Raw genomic sequence first — 10323 nt, forward strand, 5'->3', positions numbered from 1 at the left:
TTAACCTTACACAGCACTCCCAGTCATATACTCATGCTCCTCGGCTGCAAGTTTAGCACAAAGAAGGGAGGAAGATCATGTCTGGACCTTGACTGGTGAATGCTGCCTTCATCTGATTATTACTGATGATTTTGGATTTTGACTGTTTCAGTTAGGGGAAAAAAAGTAAAATAGTAAAACCCACCTAATACAGAGTGCTACCTGCATAAAGAAAATGTATACACAGTGCTTAAAGAAACCAGGATTCGTAGCTTGTGTGTGTGTGTGTGTGTGTGTGTGTGTGTGTGTGTGTGTGTGTAAAGATTTATTTTTATTTTTTATTTTAGGTATATGAGCATTTTGCTGCATGTATGTATGTGTACCACGTGCATGCCTGGTGCCCGAGAAGGCTAGAAGATGGCACCACACCCATTGGAACGAATGTTATGAGAGGTTGTAAGCTGTTATATGTGTGCTGGAAACCAAACCTGGGTCTTCTGAAAAAGTAGCAAGTGCTCCTAACTGCTGAGCCATCTCTTCAGCCACATTGCATATTTTTTGAATCTGGTTTAGTGCTGCAATTGATTGACAATGTCATTCAGAAAAAAAAAACCACTATTTTGGGGATCCGGGAACCACAGAGTCAGCCAGCTTCCAGGACATCATACCTGCTTCTCCCACTGTCCACTAGGAAGAAGGGATTCGTTGCTATGGCAGGAGGGTAGGTTCAACATCTGAAAGCACTCCCACAGACACAAAGCTCAGCATGACCCACCCACCCCCTCCCCCGCCCCTGACTGGAGCATCTTCAATTGTCTGTCTCTTCAGACTCCAGAGGGTCTGCTCCTTTCTGACGTCAAATGCTCTTTCAGCACTTTCCCAAATCACCTCTCATGGACTAGCAAATATTCAAGATAGCTAAAGGCAAGCCTTCCAGACGCCCCACTCCAGCACGTGCACACTATAAAACGTCTGTTAGTCATCAGCACCCATCTCTGAATTATCATGAGCTTCTCTTTCACAGGATATGCTGGCAATAGCATGGGATATACTACTTGACACACACATATATATGTTATGTGTGTGTGTTTTATGTGTGTATCTATATGTTAGTCTATATGTATATATCTATATGTGTTAGCATCTGTAAAGAGAAAAATAATCTCCATCCCGAATGTTAATTTCCTCTATCAACCCAAGAGGCACTGCTCTCTTTCAGCCCCACCCCTCAGGTGTTCTGTGAGCATCTTTAAAGGGTGTTCAGGGCAGCTATTGTCCACAAGCTAACTTTACAGAGTGGTGTCTCCACAGGGGAAAATGAAAGTTGTCAACCTGGCATTTTCTTCCTCCAGTGAATCTTGCCAAAATCCATTGGCGCCACTCAGCCTGTGGAGAATGTGGCGCCCCTTGCCAAGGGAAAGTGGATGCCTTCTCACGCTGATGATGTGTTTTCCTTACTGTGTGCTGGTGTTGTATTTTGAAGCATACATTGCTGTGTTCTCATAATAATTGTCATTGTTTCTTTAAGGGGAAGTACCCATCTGTAAACTAATTCTGTTAAGGGCCACACAGGATCTGGCTTTTATACTTAAGAAAACATGGGGACGGGATCAAAGCACCTATAGCTAAAAACCACCAGTTGCATTTTTAAATTTTATTTTAAAGAGAATTATGTCTGCACTGAATAGGTACAAGCTTCTTGCTTGTCATTATTTTTAAATAATGCAATATAATATGTATGATTTGTAGCATTTTAGATATGAGAAGTAATTTTGAAATTAAGGCAAGAAAATGTGAATAGGTCACATGCAAGTACTGTGCTTTTTTCTATAAAGCGTTTGGAGGCCCTCAGATTTTGGTATGCATGGGTGGTGCTTAGAGCCAGCCTTCTATAACTAACTACCAAGAGGTCACTCAGGATTATGAGGCTACAAGTTTTTTAAGACTAACAATTTAAAATTTACAGCTGCAGTATTTTCCAGGCCCTCAAACTTTAAAGACCCAGACAGTCTCTAAGGATTTGTAGGAGACGTACTTTTGTTCTTTTCTGCTAGGAAGTCACCCCAGAAAGTCTCCACGGAATAATCAGCGATGAAATCCACTCTCTCTGACATCTGTTCAAACTTTCTGTTGGGTCTGCAGAAAATTCACATCATGGCCTTTATTATAATGTATGATATAATACGGATCCCAAATCGGAAGGTGATTGCTGATTTGGTGTCTGCTCCTCGAGAACTTTCAAAAGCCAGCCACCCAACAGGTGTGTACAGTATCTTTCCAACTAGTTAGTAGACCTCAAGGCAATGGCCCCGTATTTCATCTGTAAAGTGGACTACAAAACAAATACTGCTTTCAAATGAATTGTATTTTACCAGCATCCTCCCATCACACACACACACACACACACACACATGCAAATGCATGCACACGCAAAGGTGAGATTTCATATGAAAATAACAGAAAATATACATTTGTTTTGTCGTAAAATAAACACATAGGGGGGAAAAGATCATGAATTTGTGGGGGAGGTACAGTGCTAAAGTTGGTGACTAGCCTTGGGCACCACAGGCACCCAGGTGGCCTACGCTAAAATATGAAAACCACCATTCATTATTTATGGCCTGCATCATGAGTAGATTTTATCTTGGGGTTGCCTGGCTACACTCTGTGACTTTGCTCCTGAAGCCTTTGAAGAGGCTGTCAGTTATTACATCATTTTTGTCCTGAAGAGCTTAGCAAACTCTGAGAATGTTTCATAAGAAGGTGCTGGAATTTGGGAAATAATTTAGCAGCGAAATGTAATAATTTCATATTTTTCATTTTCTATACAACCACAGAAACAGGAAAATCCTACATGCCCTTATCCTATTAGATTAGTCCTAGTAATGGTTAATAAATACATGCTTCAGAGTAATTAGGATTCCAGGTATATCAATTTGAAAGTCTGTCTGGACCCCTTTAATAGTCACAGAAATGTTAATATTCCTAGTAAATGCAAGATCTTTACATTCATTGATCCTCTTAAGAGATTTCAGCTATATGTCAGCATAAAAGCATCTACAAGGCCAGGAATGTCTTACTCCTGGTTAATAACTACACTAACATTAGCCTGTGACCAGGACCAGCAAGAACCCTCAGGAACTGTGGAGTTGGCCAGTTAGAAGCTTCTTTTACTTCCCTACAGTGCCACCTTTTGGCTGAAATATTTTCAAATTCTCCCACCTTTAGGGAAAGTATGCAACTAGATACACTCAGCGAGCATTCATGGAAGCCAAAAAAACGGGCGGATGGGCTCTGGAATATAGCAGTGGGCAGAATCAACGAGGCCCTGCCTTCTTAAAGTGGCCATTCATTAAGGACAGACAGGCATCTACCAGTAAGTGTAAATAATTAAGTAAGCAAAACCTGTATGCAAAAAGTATTAGACATTAAGGGGAAGTGTAACCAACCAGAGTGGGAGTGGAGGAGTCCAGTCTCTGGAGAAGGTGATGCTTCTTGCATCTTGCAGAGCAACTATGACATTATCAGAGTGTTGTTGCTCCATGAGCGCCCACACTGTGCCCTGTTCCTCATCATCCCCCAGGAACTTAAAACAGGATAGGGTCTAGAGTAGACCATGAATATTTGTTAAATAGATAAAGAGTTTGTCTAGATCAGGAGACAAAGAACATCATTCCACAAAGAAGGAACAGACAACACCCCAGAGGCCACAGAGGCTCCATTCTGTCACCTACAGACTCTATGCAGCTTAATGTGTCAGGACATATGGTTTCCAAGTCACAGGTTGTTTTCTTTACTCTTAAGTTGTAAAAGTAGTGGGCACAAATTAAACACAAGCAGGGTACTTGACACAGGCAGACCTGCCCTGGTGATAATGGCAGACATGATCGACCGGAAGCTTCTTACTCCCCATTCTTTATAGTGGAGAGAGAGAGAGAGAGAGAGAGAGAGAGAGAGAGAGACAGACAGAGACAGAGACAGAGACAGAGACAGAGACACAGAGAGACACAGAGAAAGACTGAAGAGAGGTCATAGTTCATACAGGGAATGCTGAGAGACCTGTACCCCTTCATCTCTGGCAACTTCTTGTTGACAAGACTCTACATAGATCATGTGACCTTTCAGACTTATGTATGTTTCCTCCCACTACTGGGCTATCTGTAAGAACTTTGTATCTCTGATCAAAGACCAGCATAACCACTTGTCCTCTGGCCTCCAGCAACACCACACCCAGTGAGTGTTCCTTCATAGGTATGAAGACATTCATGTTGCCCTCTCACTCTCAGGGGTGGGAGGCTTAAAGGATCATGAGTAAAGTTTGGCCATCCTGGACAAACAGACAAAGCTGAGTGTGGATGGACATTGAAAAGGGAAGATCCAATATGGCTTCTCCATGGTCAGTGTCAGACTTTCCTCAGTTTGTACAATAATAGGACAGGCATTATTGGCTTCTCCAAGATTCGGTTCACCCTCCACAAGAAAGTGCTTTTCTTATTTCTATTGGGATGTGGGCAACTGGCCTATCACTAAAGTAAACATAAACACCAGTCTCCTTTCCCCAAGTTTATGGTAAAATCTCCCAGATCAGAATCCCTTGTTAGACAAAGGTCTCATGGCCCTCCTTGTTCAGCAGGAAAGGGTCTCATGCCCTACTTCCCTCAGCAGGCAATAGTCCCTGTACCCTGTCTTCCTTGCATTATTGCCATCAGCAGCTCCAAGGATCATTTGGACCCATTTCCAGTGTGAGACAAATTGCTTTTACTTATATCCTACTAACAGAGTTGGAAAACCTGAGCATGTAAAAATACAATGTGCTACAACATCAAAACTAATGACCCATCTGGGACATAAAACACAGCTCTTGCCTCAAAGGGCTTAAAGGAAAGTTTATCTTTGAACCAGAGACGATGACCGTGACCTGGACACATGGATTCAGGTTCCTGCAAATAATATCATCCAACAAAGAGGTGGTCCCATGTAGCTTTTACAGAAGCCAAAAGGAGTCATAAATCAAGGCATTTTCCAAATGCACTGGGAGCATCAGATGGGCAGGTTACAGCAGAGCACTGGAAGGTTTAGGCCTTTGATGACCTTTCTCACTTGCAGGCTGGTGAAAACTAGTGGTCTGCTGAGAATGCATCTCAAAGGTTCTACTCTGGAGTCAAAAAGACACTAGATCAGACACAGAGGTGAGCCATGAGTCACTATTGGGGTACTAAAGAGAGCCTTTGTAAGGAGTCTGTCCTTATTACGTCATCAGCCTGCAACAGTGTCCCAGCCTAAAAAGCGGACGTGCCCTCCCACGCGCCCTCTCTCCGCATACTCTCTGTACTTCCCTTCCGCACGGTCTCTCTGTCTCTCTCTCTGTCTGTCTCTGTCTCTCTCTCTCTCTCTTTCTCTCTCTCTCCTTCCTCCTAATAAAACTCTGAAAAGGTAACCATGGCTTGCGATTCTTCCGCCACCGCCTCTATACCTGCGGTATTCAGTGCCGACCAAACCTCAGCAGCTGCGATAGCCGCCCCAGCCATGAGCACCACCACTGCGCCCCTTCAGCCTTGGCTCTGCAACATTGCAACTGTCTCAGGCACAGAGTTCTGGTCAGTCTCTGTCAACCTGCAGAATCTTCGGTGTAAGAGTGGTATTAACTTCTTTAACTCCGGTCTGTGGTCTTTGCTGAATCTTGAGTTTCTAATGTTACATGTCCCCAAAACACTGACAATGTCAGAGTCACTGTCAGATATTTGTTATCCTATCTCAGTTGAGTCCAGGAGGCTACATAATTTGCAGTCCCTGCTGCAAAATAAAATGTGGGCCTTTTGTTCAAATAAAAGGAATGAAAGTGTAGCTAGGAGTCCTAAAATAGAAGCCATCTCACTTTTTCCCCACAGATTTCCCACAGCGTCTCTCTCTTTCTCACTCGTTTGCTCTTTCTCTCTCTCTAACTCTCTGTCCATCTTAAATTGTCATATCATTTTGACATTTTTCTAAGTACTTAAATTTAGCATGAGTTTCACCATGCACTTTGGTAGTCCAAAATGCCAACTTTAAATACAAATATAAGATAGTTTGACTCACATGAAGTGACTTAGCCAATGTTCTACTGCTGTGAAGAGACACCATGACTATAGAAACTCTTACAAAGGAAAGCATATAATTGGGGCTGGCTTACAGTTTCAGAGGTCTAGTCCATTATCATCGTGGCAGGAAACATGGTGGCGTGCAGACAGACATGGTGCTGGAGAAGGAGCTGAGAGTTCTGCACATGGATATGCAGGCAGCAGGAAGAGAGAGCCACTGGGCCTGGCTTAGGCTTTTAAAACCCCAAAGCCCTCCCCCCTCCACTGACACACTTCCTCCAACATGGTCACAATTCTTAATCTTTTCAAATAATGCCGCTCCCTAAGCACTTTGAATTTATGGGACTCAAAGCACCACATTTTACTCCCTGACTCCCATATGCTTGTAGCCATATCAAAATGCAAAAACGTATTTAGTCCACCTTCCAAAGTCCCCATAGTCTATCACAGTCTCAACACTGTTTAAAAGTCCAAACTCCAGCTGGGCGGTGGTGGCGCACGCCTTTAACCCCAGCACTCGGGAGGCAGAGGCAGGAGGATCTTTGTGAGTTCGAGGAGAGCCTGGTCTACAGAGCGAGATCCAGGAAAGGCACAAAGCTACACAGAGAAACCCTGGCTCAGAAAAACCAGGAAAAAAAAAAAAAAAGTCCAAAATCCAAAGTCTTTTCTTGAGACACATGCAATCTCTTAATTGTAACTCCCTGTAAAATCAAAATAAAAAAATAGATCACATACTTCCAACATACAATGGCACAGTATTGCTTACAATTTCGGAGCTTTTAGTCCATTATCAGCATGGCAAGAAGCATGGTGGCGTGCAAGCAGACATGGTACTGGAGAAAAAAACTGAGAGTTCTACATCTGGATCTACAGGCAGCTAAGAAAGAGAGCCACTGAGGCTGACTTGGGCTTTTGAAACCCCCAAAGCCCACCCCTAGTGACACACTTCCTCCAACAAGGCCATAATTCCTAATCCTTTCAAACAGTGCCGCTCCCTGAGCATTTAAATTTGTGAACTAAGAGGGCCATTCTTATTCACGCCAGTGCATAAAGAAATCAGTGTGTACTGTGTAGCTGGTATATACACACATGTATACTTTGTTCTCAACAAATAACCAGTGTGTTAACTGAAATATGTCGTCTGCTTCCTGATAGGGTCACACTCTGACTTCTCCAGTCTCAGTTACTGATAAGAAAGGGCTGAAAGAAAGTAGGACTAGACCCGGTTGTTGCCCCCTCTTTCTTTGCTTGTGACGTCAGTAGCTAGCTAAGGAGGTCAGCAGTAGGTGAGAGGCCATGATTCTTCTGAGGAACACCCCCGACTCCTGTTCTGCATTTGAGGGGATTCTGGTTCAAAGGGGAAATACAAAATATCCAGAGAACTTGAACATCTGATTATTTTGGTGCCCACAGTGGTTGCACTAAAATCTCATCCCATCTTTATAAAAATCACACAGATTCGGAGTCATTTTGTGCCTCTACTCCAACATATGAATAACTGTCAAGTTATAGGTCATTTGCAGAGGTTCTATAATTTATCTGAATTTGATAATAATTATGCACATATGTTTTAACCACATGTGCATAAAAGTATCTTACCTAATCAATGAAGTCACACTACAACTTAGCATGAGGGCCATCACTGATGAGCCATATTTTAATCACTTCGTGGATTTGTTTTGTTTTGTTTTTTGTTTGTCTTTCAAGACAGGGTTTCTCTGTGTAGTTTTGGTGCCTGTCCTGGATCTTGCTCTGTAGCCCAGGCTGGTCTCAAACTCACAGAGATCTGCCTGGTTCTGCCTCTGGAGTGCTGGGATTAAAAGGTGTGCACCACTGCATCCTGGCCTTTGAGAATATTTTATTCATTGTTGTGTGATCTGGTGAAATAATTATCGTTATGGAAACCTTTCTACAGTGGCTTAACCAAACAGCCATGCATTTTCCTCACGCTGAGGGTCCAGAATGGGCATCCAGGTTGGTACAGCAACACTCTAACACCCCCAGCACCAGTCTATAGTTCTGTAGCTACTGATTCAACCGACCACACTTGAAAAATAAATTGCCTGGGAGCTGAACATATGTTAATCTTCATGTGGCCATCACTGTCTAAACATCACATTATGGCAACTGTTTGCACAGAGCATATAATGATGTGCATACTAGAAGTAGCAGTGAGATGATATGGACTGCATGGAAGTCCCATCTCAGTGACATTCAGTCATTTTGCCTTGTCATATGAGGTACCCGAGCCTTTGTGGATTTTGGTACCCACAGGACTGCAGGAGGGGCTAAGATCAATCCTCAGGAATGCTGAGGGATAACTGTATCCATTATGAGCCACTAAATTCTTCTTCACTGTGACTTGAATGTATGCAAGGTATCAGCTCTGTCTTTGATCCTACCTTTTTGAACACAGTGGCAGGGGAGCTCCAGGTGCATTCTGGGAGAAGGCTTGGGTTATTAGGCTGTCATTCTTTCCCTTCAGATTACTTCTCTTTATCCCCAATTAGCATTGTATACATCATGGAGGCTCATGGTTTAGTCACAGTCTCACTGCTAGTATGAAGGCAAAGTTAAGGACAGACTCTAAAGGAAGTCTTTCCATTGTCCCACAGTGCCTCCAGAACTGCAGGAAATGTGTCCTTTGTAGGAACTGATCATGTCCTGTAAGGGAGATGAACTGTGGAGCACCCCCATCCAACAATATACATTAATACCAACCCATATTTATACAGGGGTTCTTGAGCACAGAGGGGGTTTTTTGCTATTAATTAATTTTTAATTTCTGGAGACAGATCTCACCATGTAACCTTGGCTGTCCTGGAATTTGCTATTTGGATTAGGATGTCCTCGAACTTGTATAGTTCCACCCACCTCTGACTCTGCTCCCAAGTGCTGAGATTAAAGTACCACACCTGGCTTGTTGTGCACAGAGTTTTGGGAATGGGGGAAAAAAAGAAAAGAAAACCCCAGGAATGACTCTGGATGCTTGGTGCAGAATCCCTTCCACCTGCCACGGCTGGACTCATGGTCATATTTGACCCATTAGCTTCCTCTAGATTCTAGAGTCTAGATCGCCCTCACTGTGTAGTCGGGGCCACTGAAGAGCCTATATTGTACTTTGTACAGTGGGACAGTATGGGGTTCCAGGGAACTCTGTCTTAGAGTCCTGTGTTTAAATCCCAGTCTGGGCGCTCAGAAACTGGATGACCTTAGGTGAATCACTTAAATTTCGTATTTTGTTTTCCTTAGAATAAAGATGGTGGCGTGTGGCCAGAGGGAACGGTGAACTTCCAGTCTCTCTGGAGAGCAAGGATCCATCCAGCCACTTGAGTAAAGGAATGGGGAAGGGAAAAGCAGCTCCTCAGTTTCCCAGCAGCACTAAGGTCAAGCTGCAGAGCAGCCATGGCGATGTCCGGCCTTTATCTGCTTCCTTTCTCTTAAGAGCACTTCTCAGACATTATCTCATTAATATGCAAATCATTCCTGGGAGTTAGGTAGGCAGGCATGCAGCCAGAGGAAGGGTTCCAGCTTCCCACTTCACTCAGAGCCAAAGAGGGAAAGACTCTCTGCAAGTTGGCAAACTTCTGTCCAGACAACACTGGTCTCGAAGTTGCCAACTCAGGAGATGCACTGCTGATTCCTCGTGCTTTTAAAATAATACATAACTTTAGTCCTGGATCTCTTTACAAAAAGGAAAGTGTTTGAGTGGCATGGGGCGAGGGGGCCCTCTCAAAGGTGAGGTGAGTCACCAAGGAAACTGGGATCTACTCTTGGATTTAGTCCCCCTCATGTGTTCATGTTGGGATACGTGGTTCTAGAGTCACTGGAACTTCATGATTAGGAGGTCAGAGGTGTGCCATGTTGCTTGACATAATTGTAATCGAGCAAGGCACAGAGTCAATGTGGTCTGTGTTGGTTTTTTGCAGCGCTCTTACCCTGCGAGGAAAAGTCACGAAACACAACAGAATCCACTAACAAGAGTTTTATTAAGATAAAGGAGAGGGACAGATGTGCACAGGCCTGCAGAAAGACACGTGAGTAAAGTGGGCCTGGGAATCATGGCGCCGGCTTATAAGGGCTGGGCTGCCCCTGCACACACAGGCCCATGTGGCTATTCTACGCATGCGCATAGATCGCATGGTTGCATTGCGTGCTTTACACAACCGCCTAAAGCCATAGTCCTGGGTCACAGGAGATGTTTGACCTGGAAATGACTGGGCGGAAATGACAAGGTCCTGCTGGGCATACGCGACCATGCCCAACC

The sequence above is a fragment of the Peromyscus maniculatus genome, chromosome 19 (genome assembly GCF_049852395.1).
Source record: "Peromyscus maniculatus bairdii isolate BWxNUB_F1_BW_parent chromosome 19, HU_Pman_BW_mat_3.1, whole genome shotgun sequence".
NCBI classification, from domain to species: Eukaryota; Metazoa; Chordata; class Mammalia; order Rodentia; family Cricetidae; genus Peromyscus; species Peromyscus maniculatus.